Source organism: Nyctereutes procyonoides, unplaced genomic scaffold (genome assembly GCF_905146905.1).
Source record: "Nyctereutes procyonoides isolate TBG_1078 unplaced genomic scaffold, NYPRO_anot_genome, whole genome shotgun sequence".
Lineage (NCBI taxonomy): Eukaryota > Metazoa > Chordata > Mammalia > Carnivora > Canidae > Nyctereutes > Nyctereutes procyonoides.
The window spans coordinates 25,794,130-25,813,937 of record NW_026575041.1 but is presented as its reverse complement, the minus strand read 5'-3'; the positions used below and the strand labels follow the sequence as shown (position 1 = coordinate 25,813,937).

General features: G+C 34.2%; 1 protein-coding gene across 1 annotated transcript in view; it reads right to left on the bottom strand.

Moving 5' to 3' along the window:
* The window catches only part of CNTN5 (contactin 5), a 488,760-nt gene that overhangs the window by 305,984 nt on the left and 162,968 nt on the right, over nucleotides 1–19,808 (bottom strand). The gene's annotated exons all lie outside the window — the stretch shown is intronic.

Below are 19,808 nucleotides of genomic sequence, written 5' to 3'. Positions count from 1 at the left end.
AGTTAATGTCTATTTGATGACTGCTAAGTTTTTGATGCACTAAAGTAAGTATACTTAGACTCAATCTGAAATCTAGCCTTCCTTTAAGGATTAGATTGCATGTATGTTCAGTACCATTTTAAATAATAATTACTGAAAATGTTAGTCAACACTGCTAGTTTCATTACAGATTATATCCCAGGGGAAACAAATAAATATGAACATTTCCCATGGTAAATAATTGTGTTTTCTTTCTAAAGAAGTAAAAACTTTCTGTATCATTGTCATATGAATTAATATTTATTCATAAGTCAAGATACATTTATTAAATATCTATAATATTCAAACATTTTGTTGGGCATTATGGGAGTTATAAGGATAAATCACCCATTAACTGTGCTCTCAAGCACTCAGCAAATGTGTTCTTAGAGAAAGAAACAACATATGCTCAAAATTGTAAATGAAGATAGGAAGTGATGAGCGCCATGAACAAGATATTCCTAAAGTATTCTGTACATTTGAGGCACTTACAGAAATAGTGAGGATTTGAATAAGGAGGAAAAAAAGAGAAAAAGTAAATGAAGCTGTAAGAATAAAGACAAAATGAGAGGAAACCATTAGAAATAGGAATATCAACTTTTCTGTCATATGGGTATGTGAAGAGAAATAATACTAGGCAAGTTTGGAAATATAAATGGCGTACAAAAAACAGAGGGACTTGATTATAAGAGTAAGACATTCAGACTTTAATCTGTAAATAATTTGGAACACTGAAGTTTTGAACAGGGGACTAGTATTTTCCTGAGATGTATATATTGAAATTGAAGCAGAGACCAGTAAATCAATTACATTTTTTCAATAATGCAAAGTAGAAGGAATAAAAGCCCAGATTTGAATTATGGTGGTAAAAGAGAAGAAAAGGTACTAGATTTTTTAAAAAAGGAAAAGAAAACAAGGAATATTTGAAATTGGCATACAATGGGGGGTTCTGGGGACAAGGGTATGGGCCTCTTCAATAATGATGTGAAGGTTTCTAGCTCTGGGTGCTGGGTGATGTGAACGAAGGGAAAAAGAACACATCTACAGTAGAAAAGCTGATGACTTTCATTTTAGGAGTACTGAGTTTGATATCTATAAGATAACCAGAGAAAGAATCTGACCAGAAAGCACAATGAGATGATGAAGCTCTAAATGCTTTCTGCACAGCTGATAGACTGTGTCCTCATTTAGAGGTGGCAGCTGAAGCTATGAGATTGGATAGGGCTTTCACCTATCAAAAGACTTAGCCGAGGCCTGGTGAATTCCAATGCTAGTTCCCTCACTAGGTTGCCAGGAGCTAATTTCCTCCCCTAAATGTTAGGAGATTGCTGTGTATAAAGTACCACAGAGGACACGGATGTAATTTAGCACAGATGTTTCTCTGAGCAGCTTGTGTGTGTTTGGGGATGTCTATGCTTATGGGCGTATGTGCATGTTTAGATAAGGTCTGTGCGTAATCCACATATATGACCTTCTTATATATGTGTGTGAGATGAGAAAGGAGAGCAGGGGAAGAAATCTAGATACAGTTAGTAAAATGATATAAGATGTAAAGGAAAGATGCACTGGATATTCAAAGGGAGGAAAGGTGACCTCTGGCAAAGAAAACCTTTATGTGTTCATTTGTTATCTATCTACCTACCTACCTCCCCACCTACCTATCTACTATTAATTTGATATGCGCCTTGAGGAATGAATGTGGCCAACTTTAGGTGGAAAGTGTTTAAGTTCACGGAGAACAGGAAGATTATATTTGTTTTTTTGTTTTTGTTTTTGTTTTTGTTTTGCAAAACAATCTAGACAAAATATCGCTGATATTTGCATCAGAGAGATTGAGATTCTGGACATGGTTCTGCTAATGATTTAGACTGTTCTTTTCAGATAAGTCAGTGACTTCTGTTTTGCATTTTTCTAATCTATTTTCCTCTTCTACTTCTTTTATATCGTCCTTCATACTTTCCAACTTCTTTTATTTCCTCACATTTTCTTTTTTTCCTGTGTTTTCCCCTAATAGCAGGATTTGGCCTGCTAGTGATATCTGGTTGAGTGTATTCAAAGATGAGAAGTTTATCTTCAAAAACTTCTTGCTTGTAAGCCCTCTTATGAGGACTCATCTTGTTCAGTGTCTACCTTTGATTTGTCCACCTGAAGAAGTCCCTAAATTTAGCTTTGTTGATCTCCCTATCCACACTTAACATTGATTCAGTACTATTCTTATTCTATGTCTGTTAATCTGATGATTTAGTAATACATGATTTATCATGGTCCTTATTAAACTTAAAACCCTTACTAGCATAGTTTCCTGTGAGTGCTAGAAATTGCTGAGCACTGTAGAACGTTGTAGAGGCAGCAAAATTAAGGCTGAATTTAGAAAATATTTCTATATAGTAATTTTAGTAAATTGTTTTAAAAAGTTCAGAAAAAAAGCAACCTGAATCTCCAAAGCTTCAATAACCTGTTTTAGTTTCTTCTCATCTCATAAATGAAAATTTCCTTTAGAATCCACTTTTATACTAACATTTATGTATTTTTTTAAAGGAAAATAATACAGCCCTTCAATATCTGGATCCGTCTCTTAATAATACCAAAGTATTACTGATATTATTGGCTAAGAAAAGTTAAACCCATGTATTGTCTCTCTTCTCTTTCACATAGTATTTGTGAGCTGCAAACTAGTTCTTTTACAGTTTTCATACTTAACAATGACTCAAAGGATAAGCATTCCTGGGAGTATTTGGGAGGTGATTTTGGCCAGGTAGGGCCTTCTAGTGTTTCTCAAATTATTCCTATACATCCAAAGACATTGTTAAGCCTTACTCCAGGACCCAACCAGTTTGCTAGTATTTCAACTAGATATTAAAAATAAAATTAAAATATTTGAGTAAGAGGCTTCAAATGATATTATCTAATTTGAGCTGCATTGTAAGAAATAATTGGTTCTTTTACATTTTACCTTGATAGTGATGCATTACGAACAGATGAGAAAGCTCTTTAGATATGTCTTGTTCCTTAACAATTGAAATAGTCAGCAATCTACATTGCTCTATATTTTGTGGGATAATTACGTTCTGACTAAAGTCCACCTTAGGTAATATAATCCCCCCCCTTTTCTTTTTAAGATGAGAGAGTTAAAAGTCAAAGAGTTAAAAGTCAAAACTGGCACAAGGTCCTATGGAATGCTGTTGGTGGAAATGAGGCAAAAATAGGAATTTTCTGATCTTGGGTCACTAACAGCTATTTTCTTGACTTCACTCTGTTTGAGGAATTTCAATCATAGAGTATAACAGACCAGGTATTCCACACATACTACAAAAATCACTGACTGTCTGCCATGAATACTTGGTTTATTTCAGCTGCAATCGTTAATAGTTCAAGTTACATGTGTCTAAGCTTGTAATTTCTTTTATTGGGTAGGGTCTGATGATAAAAGGAAAGAGAAACAGTCTTATAAGGCACACAGTTGTGAGGCTTATCTCTTTAGTGAAGATAGTTCATTTTTATTTCAATTATTTATTTTTGTCTCCCAGGAGACACTGCATTGTGTCTTCATCTCTTTCCCCAAACCTGTCTTTCCTGGGATAGTAGGCTGCCCTATATTGGAATTGGATGCCAATAGAAGATGACCCCAAATTACCCTAACTCCTAATAAACAGAAGTTCTCCAGCTGAAAGAACATTATTCTCCTCCTATGTCTTCATGGTCATTGATTTTCTTATTTATTCAAATTACTTACAAACAGGGTGCTTTTTCCTAAGTAGAATGTAATTTAGAGATCTGTTTCTCCAAGTGGATTGCAGAATAGAGAGACAATGACATCCAAAAAATCTGGAAAACTTACAAAAATGTCAGTCTGCAGGATTCAACTCGAGGCTAGTGATAAATACTCATTGAAGATGGATCTACACCGTCTGTATTTTAATGGTACTTGAGTGTTAATAGATGTTTCATTTGTAATTAATTTTTTACTGTCTTTAGCAATCTGAATATAAATATATAATCATTGCACTATGTAAGCCCTCTGTTAAGGAAATAAAAGCCCAAATAAATAACATCATCAACAACAATAATAAACAGTAATAACAACAACAATAACGATAATGACAAAGATGAGAGAAGGAAGAAAGTAAATGAATAAATAGTTCACACTATGCCCCTTAACATTGTGCTATGTGTGAGATATATCACTACACTTGTCTTTTTGGGACATATTGGATATCAACTTGTGATTTGTAGATAAGTGATGCAAATCCTAGCTCCAGCCCTGCCTCTATTGAAACGGTGAAGGAATCACAGAACTGCTCTGGATGCATTTTATCATGTACAATGAGAATGCTAATATATTATGGAGAGCTTAGAAATCTAAATATTGCACATTAATATATTCTTCTTATTTACAAATAAATTGCAAGTTATGATCTTTGGAAATGTTAATCATTTAGAAAAGTGTCCAGATGCCTTCTTTTCAATCCCAAAATAAGGACCTGATAAGAAACAATTTCACAAGTCCAGATAGACTACATGTTTTCTCACCTCAAAAGGTGTATATTACTCTGACTCATAGTTTCTCAAGATGAGTCATTGTTATGTAAATAAAGAAATTGAATGATCTCCTGACAAGAAAAAATAAATAACTTGTGTTATCTTCAGATAAATGTACCTTTATGAATAGTATTTATCTAAGGAGGTTGAGAAGAACTAGAGGGGTTTATTGTTAAAAGATGTTTTTCATCACTAATATATATATTCTGAAAATCAGAGAAACCAATATTTTTTCCCCTTTCCCAAACATCAAGAAAAAAATTGATCAAGGCACTGCCTTAGACTGTAATTACTTTCTTCTGATTACTGAATTTTAAGACAATTTTCTTCTCCTGTTCTTAACACTGTGATTTAGGGAAATATATTCATCTCTCTCCACCATAATCTGAAGGCTCAGCCCATGTGCCTCAATAACTTGGAAAAAATAAAAGTAAAGTCAGCTATATGTTGTTTTCTGAACAAAACTATAAGCTCTCTAGCATTAAAACAATAAGCTATTAAAGTAAATACAAAAAATCTAACAAAGGGTTGAATATTCACTTTGAGAACTATGTTAAAAAGTTTTCCTTATTATTCATTTATTTAAATTTATTCATGAGGGACACACACACACACACACACACACACACACGCAGAGGAGAGAGAGAGAGGCAGCGACACAGGCAGAGGGAGAAGCAGGCTCCACTCAGGGAACCCAATGCGGGACTCAATCTTGGGACCCCAGGATCATGCCCTGGGCCGAAGGCAGGCACTAAACCACTGAGCCACTCAGAGATCCCAGGTTTTCCTTCTTTTAAAGAAAGGTTTGTATTTTTAAGAAATTAAATATGTTTGCTTTTTAAAAGAAAATTTCTATTCACAAATAAATTACAGAAACTTCTCTATATTGACATAACCAAAAGCATATATAGTTTTGTAATAAGTCTATAATTTAAAACTTTTATGGGTGATTTTCTTACTAAGTTTTCTTAGTAAGTTTTCTTACTAAGACTTTATGCATTGTGTGTATATGTCTGTATATCTGTCTGTGTTTCAAATATGAAAAAATTTTGGTACCTGCTAAAAATGTTGGTAATTTGATTTTTATGAGATGCCACCAAAACCTATGAGTATAATAACATATTAGCTTTTGAATGAACTTGGGTCCTCATTCTAAAGCCAAGGACCCTTTTCTGAAAGCTAGTTTGACTGGTCCCATTAATAATGGGCAACTACTATGCTGACTTGAAAGGAAACTAAATAAAACTAAAAATATAATGATTCCAAATGACATATTAATATCCAATTCAATAATTAAATGCTTTGAAGATCTCTAAATAGTTCTGTGGAGGTCTCCCACCTTAATCAGAGTTGGTTCTTTTCCATTGTGATTTTAAGTAGAAACTATAATTTCTGTGTGATTCATTAAAATATTTATTTTTACCAGAATATTTTTTCCCTTACAAAGATAAAGAAATGCCTCAGAAATATAGTGGACTTTATTCACTGCATTAAGCACGTTAATCATAAATTGCTATATCCATAGTCCTTTCTATAAGAAACTAAAAGCAGTAAGATACAAAGATAAAGGTAAGGCTAAGCTATGTGGAAGCAGTTTGGACACGCTTCTATAAGGTAAGGAGGGTCTATTCAAATCAGAAGTTAAGATAAGCCATTGGAGAGTAAAAAAGTTATGTATAAGAGCTGAAATGCATCATTGGGAAAGATATAAAGGAAATAACCATACACTCCTGTTACTAAGATTTATAGGACCATTTGGATTTAGCTACCTTCCAGTCTCAGTTCCTATGAAGTCAGGTCATATTACAGACCCTAATCTTGGATTTTTAAAATATCTTTTCTCTTTTCATATTATGTATTTTCTGAAAACACAAGTCTCTTACTTAAGTTCACTGAAGTGTACTTCTGTAACTTGCAACTACCTAGAAACCCACATTACCGTTTAGTTCTAGATTTTCAACATTCTTAGAGAAAGTGGTCTTTCCAGAAAAGTTTCTTACCCAAAGCTGTCTATTTATTCATACAGTAATCACCAAGAAGTCATGGGACTTAAAATATCTTGGAGGAATTAGTTCTGTTAGCTCATTTGATCAACTGTCTGGTTACATAACTCTGGGAGAAAACGTGACAAATGGGTTGTTTTAACTATTGTTAAGAGTTTATTTTTACACTTCAATCTGCACAGATTGTTTTCTCCCTTTAGTCTTGTTATTGAGAATGCCAGCATTCCTGCTGTTAGCGCTCAGATTTGAGGTACTAAGCATACCAGGCCCTGATTTACTCTGTAAACAGTTCACCACGTATTTTATTTTATAAACTCTTACTGATTTTGAAAGATCTATGAATGATATCATTCAAAAGATAAATATTTCCAGAGGGGAAATGTCAGTTATCACAACCTCATCACGGGGCTTTGTATGCATTAAAAAGTCTAGATGTAAAGAGAGAATAAACATTTTGAACACTTGCTATAAGCCTGGTGCTGTAAGTGCAACTAACTAAATTGTCATTTAAATCTTTTAAACACAAGGTAGATACGATTATCTCTATTTTAATTAAGAGGAAAGTGAGTATTTGAAAGGCTAAATAACTTGCTCAACATCAGTGAGCTATTAAATGGCAAGTAAGGTCTTCAAATCTTGGACTATATTAATTCCAAAAACCGTCTTCCTCTCATATTCTATGTTCCTCCCCAGGAAAAGTTCCCACTGTTTGCAAAGTAGAATTATTTAGTCATTTCCAGTTTTGTAGACAACTAAGTTTTACTTCAAAAAGAAGTATTTTCCTGACTCGCTACCCCCTGTCACTCCCCACCCAAACAGGTTAATCTCTTTTCTTTGTCGTTTCTCTCTTGCGCACGCTCTCTCTCTCTCTCTTTATATATATATATACACATTTATATGCACACATACACATGTAAATATATATACACATATACATATATAGGTATATATTAAAGAAAGGGTACTATAATTTTTCTATATGTTTTTTCTATATAATCTGTTTCTATATATATATATATATGAATCTCTGTTTCTATGTATGTGTGTATAATATATATTATAATACTCTTTCTTTTTTGTAAAACTAATCACAATTATAACTGATTGTTCAATCTCATTGCACTTGTATTCCTTTGCTCAATTTCTGTTTCTCTTCTAATCTATAAGATCAGACAGGACAGAGATCACTTTGTTTGGTCCCTTTGTAACCTCAAACAATGCCTGGTAGAAAGTCAGTGCTCCAGAATACTTAATACCTCAATTAAAGAATCTAATTCTCATTAATTATGTAGAAAATGTATGACAGGTACCATAAGAGCTGAGAATATTTTTTAATTTATTTTATTTTTTATACTTTATTTATTTATGTATTTGAGAGAAAAAGAGGGAAAGAGAGAGAGAGAACGTGCATGAGCAGAGAGAAGAGCAGAGGAGGAGAGAGAAAAAGTCTCAAGTAGACTCTACACTGAGCGCAGAACCTTACAGGACCCTGAGATCATGACCTGGGCCAAAACCAAGAGTCAGGCTTAACCAACTAAGCCACCCAGGTGCCCTGAGAAATTTTATTTTTAGGTATTTCAATGCTTATGATCTTTCCATTTTGAAGGAAATTCAAGGTAATTTTTTATCTGGAATAATAAAATCTATACTTTTAAAAATTATTGAATGTTCATAGAAGAATAAAAAGTATCTTGTGAATGAATAAAATGATAGTTTCTCCATTTCTCCATGATCAATTGCCAAGTTCTATTAGTTTAGTTTCTATAACATTTCCTATCAATTTCTTTCTTTCCATTTTGATTGTCATTACTTCAATTTGAATTCCCTTACATCCAATTTATTCCCTCTGGCAATGTGGAGATACTTAGTGGCATGACTGGTTGTCAAGGCATCACAGGATTATATATAAGAGAAAATAGAAGATATGTGAGACAGAGTTTAGACAACTCTTGGAAGAAGTCTTGCTATAAAGGAGAATAGAGAAAATAAGATGGGAGCTGGAGTGGAGGGTGTTGAACCAAGAAAATTTTTCTTTTAAGATAGTACTATGTTTACTGATAAGAATGATTCCATATGGATGAAACAAATGATCCTTACAGGAGAGAGAGGGGGTAACTGCAGAAACTCCTTGAACTAGGTAAGAGTGTATGGATCCAGTGCACAGAAATGCCAACAACAGCTCATTAGTTGTACTAAGAGGTAGGGTAAGCATGAATGGATACAGATACAGGCAAGATGTTATGTTTATTATTGGAAAAATACATAAGATTACAAATTTAAGACAAATTCTGTATTCAAAGTTATGTATCTTTTTACATCCACAGTCAGTTTCACATTGACAACCATGAAGTGAATGGGACAAAGGCTGCAGTTGGAGTTAGAGATGTGTCAAGTGAGTGGAATATAAGGGAGAGATTGGGGAGGTACATAGAATGGAGTGTGTTTAAGGAAAAGTGTTTATAATGAGTGACTATGTCAGATGATAGAAAGGAAAGGTGCTTGAGGACATGAGGATATGATGGATGGAAATATAGTGAATTGATCAAAGGATTGCAGAGCCGAGAGGTTGAAGATTTATTTGAGTAGAAAGTGCTAAACAGACAGAAAAGAGGCTGTGGGCAGAGTTGTAACTAAAAGTTGAGATTTTGATAAAGGCAAAATCATTGGTAATGGCAAAATCCAGGCTATGACGTTTGCATTGGGTGGCTAAGGTGAGATGGAGTGCAAGTTTAAGGAAGGCGAGGAGGTTAAAAAACAGAGGTCAGGATGTTGAATGGATCACTGTTACCCAGGCGGAGTAACATCTGTAAATGAAGAAGACTGAACTAGGAGGATTAAACATTACTGCAATAGAGTTGATTGTGACTGCTGAAAGTATGACATGGATCCCTTCTCTTTATTTACTGATGTTTTCATTTGTAGTTTCTCACTCAAATGTTCTAGTCCTAAGTTATCTTTTCAAATTTACCTCTTACTCTTCCTTTTCATGCATCCACTATTCTATGTAACAGATATGCTTGCTAGTTGTTTTAAAGATTTTATTTATTTGAGAGAGAGAGAGAGAGAGAGCACATGAGCAGAGGCAGAGGGAGAGGAGGAAGCAGACTCCCTGTTGAGCGGGGAGCCAGATATGGGGCTCCATCCCATGACTCTGAGATCATGACCTGAGCCGAAGACAGACACTTAACTGACGAAATGACCCTCTATTTTCAAAATATACTTTATTCTTAACTGGTTATGAGCCTCCCACATGCTATTTGTCTTTTTTTTTTTTTAATTCTGAAGTACTTAATTTTTTTAATTTAAATGCAATTCACCAACATAAAGTACAAACAATATCAGGTTTAGTGTTCCATGATTCATCAGTTGCATGTAACACCCAGGGTTCATCACATCATGTGCCCTCCTTAATGCATTACCGAATTACCCTATCCTCCCACGGACCTCCCCTCCTTTAACCCTCAGTTTATTTCCTATAGTTAAGAGTGTCTCATGGTTTTTCTCTCTCTCTGATGACTTGCCTTTCAGTTTTCCTCCCCTTACCCTATGACCCACTGCACTGTTTCTTATATTCCACATATAAGTGAAACCGTATGATAATTTCCCTTATTTAACAATACCTTAATATCATCCCATGGACACTAAAGTTTAGTTATCAATAAACTTCACATTCCATCTCAGAAGATGACAATGACAGCAACAATGATGAAGAAGAAGAAAAGGGGGAAGGGGAAGAGGAAGAAAAAGTGGAGAAGAAGGGAGAGGAGAAAGAGAAAAAAGACAAAGGAAGAGGAGGAGAAGAAGAGAAAAAAGAGAAAGCATACAAAAACATGCCCCCTCCTAGTGAAAAACAAATTTCTGTAATTTTCCCAGCAAGAAATATTGTTCCCTATTTCTGGACTACCATGGTGTCTTATTTCTTTTGATACTAATTATGCTGTACCTTGCATTATAGTTATTTACATACACTATTCTAATTATCTTACGGGTTGATATCTAATTATCTTTGTGACTTTGCCTCTGAACTCCCAGGTTGTTGTATACAAACTTATCTTTTTGTACAACTATTTTAACACCTTATTTTATCTGCTCATCAAAAAGTGACCTGAATTTTCCCATATAACATTCACTTGGCTTTCATTACTTAATCGAATAGAGATGTGATATCCTGTCAATCCCTTCTTTTCTACAAAAAGCCATTCAAAATTCCAGATCAACATTTGAATTCACTGGTCTGTCTTTCCTACTACTAACACTACAAAAGTTATTGTCCTGAAAACAAGTAAATAAACAAAGAACAAACAAAAATAACAACAACAACCAAAATATATATAATGCTAATTCCCTGCTTACTCAAGTGTGATTTAAAATAAAATCAGAACCCTCTAGATTTGCATTCAAAGATCTTCCCAATTTGGACCTTTCCTCTCTGGTTATTCTCATATTTAGTGACTCTTCCGACAAATCTGTCTCTGTAGCCAAATTGTACTTTTCTCTACTTTTCAAAGTAATGATGCCACTGTACAACCACATGCTTTTGTCTTTCTCTGTAATTCATTTAACCTTTTCCTTTAGTTGATAAACTTGCATTCAGGTTTTAAAATCATACTCAAATTTTATCTACTCTTTGGAAGAATTAATTTTACTCTGCTTGTTTTCTCACAGTGCACAGTTCAAGACATTGTTTTAGTGAATATCTCATTGAATTTTAATGATGTTTACTTCTCTATATAACTTACTAGGGGATCCCTGGGTGGCGCAGCGGTTTGGCGCCTGCTTTTGGCCCAGGGCGCGATCCTGGAGACCCGGGATCGAATCCCACATCGGGCTCCCGGTGCATGGAGCCTGCTTCTCCCTCTGCCTGTGTCTCTGCCTCTCTCTCTCTCATTCTATGTGACTATCATAAATAAATAAAAATTAAAAAAAATAACTTACTGTATTGTGGTTTATAGCAATGAAGAAATAAAGCTTATTCTTTGTACCTGCCATGCCAATATATGAATTGATTGACTTCCATCTGGCTACATGTCACTCTTCGGGTGAGCCTGAGTCCCATAGTCCTGTCTTAGAGTGGTTCTTACAAACATTTTCTTTATTCTTCATCTGAAGTTTGAGAGTGTTTCAGGAGCAATACAAGGAATTTCCTTATAATCTTTCTAGGATTTCTTGTACATGTCCTTTCTGATTTCTTTCCACAGACATAATTTAATTCAAACCTTTGACTTCAATTTCTGGTATACTTGGCCCCTGCATTCTGTACATGACTTCAACTTAATCTTTGTAAAATAATATTATCATCATTTATTTTCCTTTCTCAAAAAAATAGTGATTCCTCATCGCCTAATTGTTACAACTCAATTTCTCCTTATGATGGCATGTAAAGTCTTAAAAATCTGCTCCAAATCTAATTTTTCAAATTTAGTTTCCACTTGATTATAATGAACTCACACTTATTCTTTGCTGTGTTATATTGAAGTTATCAACCTATATATCCGGGCAGCCCGGGGGGCTCAGGGGTTTAGCGCCGCCTTCAGCCCAGGGCTTGATCCTGGAGGCTCGGGATCAAGTCCCATGTCAGGCTCCCTGCATGAAGCCTGTTTCTCCCTCTGCCTGTGTCTCTGCCTACTCTGCCCCCCCACCCTATGTCTTTCATGAATAAATAAATAAAATCTTAAAAAAAAAATCTCAACCTATATATCCATTCAAATACTCTCTAGGAAGAAGGCCGGATTAAGTTGTTTTTACCTTCCCCCTCAGGACTACTTTCTATAACCACAGTACCCCATAATGATGGATCCATCCTATAAATTCTTATAGCACTTACTATTTACATTTCTCATCTCTATTTAGTCATGTTTTATTTAATATTTAGTGTTTAAATGTCTTGTTTTTCTAATGAGATAGGTAATTTATTGGTAGCTAGAGCCATGCCATACCTTACATTTAATTTTGGCTCATAGAGGATCCGATCATGGTAGATTCATGTACATGGATAGTCCTAATTTAGTACAAGCCAAATGATGAGGGCTAGCTATTGAGTACCGATTATATGCACAACATAGAAATAACAACTAATCTTCAAATTCATTTAAGAATTTTTCATTACTCAGGACTGGGAAAACACCATAAAGCTTCCAGAATTTTCCCCAAAATCCTTATAGGTAATTTCAGATTTTAATATCATATGAGGAGAAGAAAAAGAATTTGTCAGTTTTATTCTATATAGATATACACATGTGCATACAACAAAAAGATCTAATATTTAAAAAATTATTAACCCATTAATATATTGTAGTACCATCTATTCTTGGTCATTAAAAAGATTTATCTTAGGGCATTAATACTGATGAAATGGAGATTCTATCTTAAGCCTGTTAATGCTGATGAATAAACTACATTGTATTTTAGTTTTCATGTCTTTCTTTTTATACACACACACACACACACACACACACACACACAAACTGTCTTGGCAATATAGACTATCAGGACTATATTAGTAAGTTTCCTTATTATTTTTATTTGTTGAATATATTATCCAGTATATTTTAAAAGATTTTATTTATTTACTCATGAGAGACCCAGAGAGAGAGGCAGAGACATAGGCAGATGGAGAAGCAGGCTCCCTGGAGGAGGACTGCATGCAGGCCTAATGCAGGACTCAATCCCAGGACTCCAGGATCACGACCGGAGTGGAAGGCAGATGCTCAACCACTGAGCCACTCAGACATCCCTATTATCCCTATTATCCAGTATTAAGCCAAAATAAAGGATAATAAGAATTTAACCACAAAATAAATATTGAATATAACTATTCACATTAAAGGGTAACAGCAACTAGGAACTGGTATTTAAATGACTATAAAAGATACACTTTTCCTTTCTTTGAAAAAGAAGAAAGTCAGAATAGAATTCATAATGGAAAAGGTGCCCTCTTTTGCAAATTGTCCTAGTTCAGCTTGGGTGTGAGTAAATACTTTCTGAAGAGAACCAGAAGCAGAGCTATAATAGTAAGTGTTCACTTCAAACATGTTAGCTATACAAATGCTGAATTTCCAACACTGAAAAGCCTTTGGAAATCTGTTTTTAAAAAATGTTTCTGTGATATCTTTATTTTATTTTATTTTTCATCGTAAGTGTTCTCTTTAACACCCATCATTTATTTCACCCATATCCCCACACACATCAAACCATCAGTTTGTTCTCTATAGTTAAGAATCTGTTCCTTGGTTTGTCTCTCTCTCTCTTTTTCCTTTGCTCATTTGTTTTGTTTAGTTTTTGTTTGTTTGTTTTAAGATAGATTTATTTATTTATTTATTTATTTATTTATTTATTTATTTATTTATTTATGAGAAAGAGAAAGAGCATGAGTAGGAGGAGGAGTAGAGAGGGAGAGAATCTTCAAGCAGACTCCCTGCTGAAGGCAGAGCCTAATAAGAGACTAGATCTCATGACCCACGAGATCATGACCTGAGCCAAGACCAAGAGTTAGACACTTAACTGACTGAGCCACTCAGGCACTCCATTTGTTTTGTTTCTTAACTTCCACATATGAATGAGATTATATGGTATTTATCTTTCTCTGACTTATTTTGCTTAACATTATACTCTCTACCTCTATTAATGTTGTGGCAAATGGCAAGATTCATTCTTTTTTATGGCTGAATAATATTCCTATAGATCTATATAGATATAGATATAGATATAGATATATAGATAGATCTATCTATATAGGTCTATATCACATCTTCTTTATCGAATCATCTATTGATGGATACTTAAAAAAAATAGGAACACCTGCGTGGCTCAGTAGCTGAGCATCTGCCTTTGGCTCAGGATGTGATCCCAGAATCCTGGGATCAAGTCCTGCATCCAGGTCCTTGCAGGGGCCTGTTTCTCCCTCTGCCTATGTTTCTGCCTCTCTCTGTGTGTCTCTCATGGATAAATAAATAAAATCTTTTTTAAAAAATTACACATCACCTCATTCTAGCTCAACAAATCTTGTTTTGCAGGCTTAAATCAGTTTAGTGAAATCATGATTCAGGGAAATAAGCTATTTAATGAATGCAAATACCATTGTAAGGTCTTGTTTCTTACTTTTAGTTATATTATGATTTGGTTATGTTACTGTAGTTGGATTTGTGAATAATTTTTGTAGTTTATACCCTACTCTCCCCTTTATTTATTTTCCTTTTTGTAGGATTTCTAAAATTGTAAAGATGAATTAAAATCTAAAATACAATTAGAGACTGACTGATATTTCAGCTCATTCACTAATCACTGTTAGATGTATAAGTATAATACAGTAATGAAAGTAATACTCAATTCCTCTATGGAGTTTACTATATACCAGGTCCTCTCCAAGTCCTTTAGATATGTCAACTGTAATTCTTACAACTTTTTTTTTCTTACAACTTTTTGAATTGGTTAAGTAATTTCCTAATTTCACCTCTGAGGAAACTAAATTGGAAAGGATAAAAATGGTCCACAGTGCACCTGGGTGGCTCAATTGGTGGTCTGCCTTCAGCTCAGGTCATGATCCCAAGGGTCCAGATACCCAGCCCCAAGTCATGCTCCCCATTCAGCAAGAAGGCTACTTCCCCCTCTCCCTCTGCCTGCTGCTCCCCCTGCCTGTGCTCCTTCTCTCTCCCTGTCAAATAAATACATAAAATCTTTTTAAAAATTGTCCAAAATCTTGGAGAGGGGGAATTTGAATTCAGGAAGTCTGGTTCCAGAGCCCATGCTCTTTTCCACAATGCTATATAATGAATGAATTGTATTCCATGTGCTCTATGGTAAATAGGTGCTTTGGAGCCAACACAACATTCCATAGAAAATTATAAGTGATGGTTTGGTTGCTATTTAACTTACAAAATACTGCTTAGTTCATAATAAGTGATGTATAGTACAAACATAGCTTTTTGGATTCTGGGTCCTAGACGCAAGGATTCTTATGGTTAAGAGAGAAGAGAAAATAAATCACTTCTCTCTACATATGCTTCCTTCCCAAAGGTGGAGCCGTCCTCAGACAAACACTTGAAATACAAAGTTTTTTTTCATATTCAATTTTTTATTTACCTTTCTTCTCTAGATCCTTTGCATATGCTTTTCCCTCTGTCTATAATGCCAGCTCAGAATTGGGGCAACTGACAAATTCCTTTTCTTTCTCAGCACTGCACTAAAATGTCAACTCTGTTCTGCCAGTGCTCATGATGAGCTGGTTCCTACCCTCTTTGCACCTCCCACATATGATACCTCTTTGTTTTACTCTTCACACATTGTGATGTTACTTAACAGAGCTATTACCTTGTCTATCTTCCCTATTAAATGATGAGTTCTTCGAGGATCAAAGGGTGTGTTATTCATCTGGAATCCCAAGAACAGAAAAAAAAAACCTGTTGAAACTATGCCAGATTCTTTATATGAATAATTATTTTAATTTTTACGACAATCTTAAGGCAGTTATAATCCCTGATATATGAATCAAGAAACCAAGGTTTGAAAGGGTGGGTCACATAATTAAAATGAGGTAGTACTGGGATTACAAAATAATTAACTCTGCCTCAAAAGCTCTCTACCTGATTATATTTATATATTTAAGGTGATACTGAATTCCTTTTTATTATTCTTCACAGTCTTATCAACTCTCTTCCGTTGTAACCCATATATCCCTTTGCCTCTGGGATATTGTCTCAATAAGTTGTTAAAAGTAAAAAGATAAGATTTATCTCATATGTGCTCTAAAGTAAAAATTATTGATCTCTAATTGTCTCTGTGGAATTTTATTTTTTTAAGAGTAATTCTTATTCATCTAAATGACTATTTAGTTGGTGGAATTTGAGCCTGAGTGATTTAAGTATTATGCCATAGGGGAGGAAGAGGCTGTAGATAGTGGGTCTACTGCATTTAGCCAGATCTGCCTGACAGCCCATTTCTGTGGTTAGAGTCTCTAAATTGTTCTCCTGGTCTCTTCTTTTTAAAACTTGTTCTCTATTTTCACTCACTTCTGATTTTCAAATTCTCTAAAAGCTTCTTGGGGGTGCATCTTTTGTTCAAATAAAGGCAAAATTGGAAGGGCCTGTGGTAATGACCAACTTGTGGCAGGATAGCTATTCATACATATGAATCATTTCTAAGTTGGGTATCTGTAAGATTTGTACCATGTGTATTTTGTATTTGATCATCTAGATATCAGGATGACAGCAAAACATTTCTTTATGTTAACTTTAATTTATGTGTTAAATGAGTGAGTGATAGAAATATTCTTTAGGATTCTGAATTTGGCATATCCTTCATTTCCTCTTCTTCATAATTAATTATTTTAGTACTCTGACATTTTGAAAGAAAACCTACATTTAAAGAAAAAAATGTGCTATAATATTAAGTAACCTACTAATTATTAAGAAAATTAGGTTATGTATTCTCTTGACAGATATTTTGGAAGATAATTAACACACTATATAGTGGTCAACCTTACATTCTCTATAGATGAATTGTATCATACCCAAAGATCAGCATAACCCCAATTTTACTTATACGGGTTACTTATTATACTCTAATAAATTTGACAGATTCTCTTTCTTGTTAAATTGAGAAAAAAAATCCTCCCATATTGAGAACCATCTTTAAGCATACCCTTTAAATTTGATAGGTAATATTGATAAAGTAACTCAAGCCCCCAATTTGGCAATGATGTCATAAGTGAAGCATAATGATACAAGAGAAACACAATGTGAGTTAGTCTAGTTCTACATGTCCCACCAGCTCCTCAGCAAGTCCCTTAACTGGCTGGCAACTGAGCAATAAAGCATAAAATTTAGCAGGATATTTTTTAGAGTCATACAAACATAGGTAAGAGGACCCTTACCTGTCCAAATGGCAGATTCTTTACCTATAAAAGAAAGATAAACTCAAAATGCTGTTTTGTTGTGAGGACTCAATAAGAGAATGTATGAAAAGCTTTCAGCATAGATTGCCTGGTGCATAGGAAAAACATTAAGCATTATCAAGCCTTCCACTTATGCAGCTGCTATCTTCCCTTCAGAGCACTGAAATACAGGGGTTATAAAATAGTGAGATGAATCACTGAGTTTTAAAATCTTTTGAATAATGGTGAGATTATATTGATAAAAATAAATTGCCTCCCAGTATTTCTATGTTGAAGAACACAGCATTCATTCGAATATATGAGTTTCAGTACATTTGTTTAAAAAAAAGTCTTAATATTTTATGATAAATTTGCAAAATATCTCATTGGGGCGAGCTGTGAAAGAAACACTGCTAAATATTACTAATTGCTTTCCAGAAGTAGTTTTACAACCCTCAATATCCTGGGTGTGATTCCTAGCACTGGATGATAAAAATGATCACAAAATAAAAATATAATTCAATAAAGAAGGGTATAAATAAGGATATATATTCAATATCCTTGCAGGAGAAGAGAAACCTTAAAATATCTACCGTAGAATTACTTAATTTTAGACAAAGTAACTGAGACAAAATGTTAGAATTAATTCAGGAGAAAAAAATGGAAGGACATAATTTAAAATGATTTACAAAGAAACTTAAGGTTATTTTTAAATGACTTATTGGATACTCAAGGAAAAACCACATAGATTATATTAAGAATAGTAGTGCAAGCAAAATGAGGAAAACTGGCAGCCATTGGAAAATGGGCAGCTTTTTAATAATAGAAAGATTGTCTAAATAAAGTGAAAAGACCAATGGCACCTATGGCAGCTAAATTATGAGAACATTCCTACAAAAACATCATATTAATCTAAATTTCAATGATTATCTTAAAGATGATCTGCAACTATTAATTAAATACATTTAAAAATATTCCAGAGGCAATCAACCAATCAAAAAAATACTATGACAGTTTGATGATCACTTTAAGGTCACAGTAGCTTATTGAAATAGAATAAAATGTCAGACATTCTCTAACCTAATTGAACATAAAAATTCCTAGTGATGTAGTCAAAACTAAATATCTCTAGCTTTCACTCCTGGCCTACTAAATCAGAGCATCGAAGGGCAGGACCCAGGAATCTGAATTTTTAGCAGAATTCTGCCGACATGATTCTATGTATTTTTTCATCCAGGTTTGTTTGGAAATTCTGTCCAGTATAAAAAAGAATTTTAAAAATATGAAGAAGTATGTAAAATTCAAAAAATGGTTGGCAAGTAATGATTTAGCGCAGTGGGCAGTGGTTGCCAATTGCAAGAATATGGAATATCTGGGAAGTGCTATAGAAAATGCAGATTCCTGGGAATTACAGGGTGAGGAAAACTTGCACACAGATATTAAACTCTTTCTTCCAATCTTTTTTGAAGGAATACCTGGAACAGAATGATTCCCACTAGTGGAATCCAAGTGGTGCATTTGAAGACCTAGGTTATCCTTAGAACTGCCAGTAAAGAGTAGGTCTAGGACTTTATTTTATTTTATTTTTTTGAAAGATTCCTGAAGGATCAGCCTTTAGAGGCCAGTAAACATCTTTAAAGCGCCTGCATAGCCTGCTAGCTGATATGATTTGGGATGGGTCAGCTAACTCACTGGACCTTGAAAAAACAGTGCTCTTCCAGTTCAGGGAGAAAGATCATTTGGGTTTAATTCTTCTTAGTGCTTGCAGTTGGGAGAAGGCTGCTGGGATCATCTGGGGAGGAATAAGAGCAGAAACACTTCTTGTGTCTCAACAAAGAAGTGTTTATTGGTAATTTGTTCACCATGTATCTCTGGAAATAAAAATATTGATTTCTAGGACCACTTCAGAAATTCTGATTGGATAGATCTTGGGTATGCCTAACATTTCAGTTTTTTACTAGGACCTAGAATATTCTCTTGCAAGTGTTTGTGGATCACACTATGTTGGCCTATTAGATACAAGTTTATAGATTTCCAAAAGGTCTTCAGAAGTTTTATTATTGAATGTTATTTTATTATTAATTTTATTTTTAACTGATGTATACTTGTCACAAAATTTATGTTAGTTTCAGCTTTACAACATAGTGATTCAACAGTTACTATTCAACAATAACTTTGTTGCCAAAGTTATTGCAATATTATTAACTATATTTCTTATACTGTACTTTTCATCCTTGTGACACACTTACTATATAATCAGAAGTTTTACCTCTTAATCCCTTCACTTATTTTTCTTATCCTCCCCTCTGGCAACCATCAGATTGTTCTCTGTATTTATGAATCTGCTTCTGTTGTTTTATTTATTTTTTAGATTCCAGATA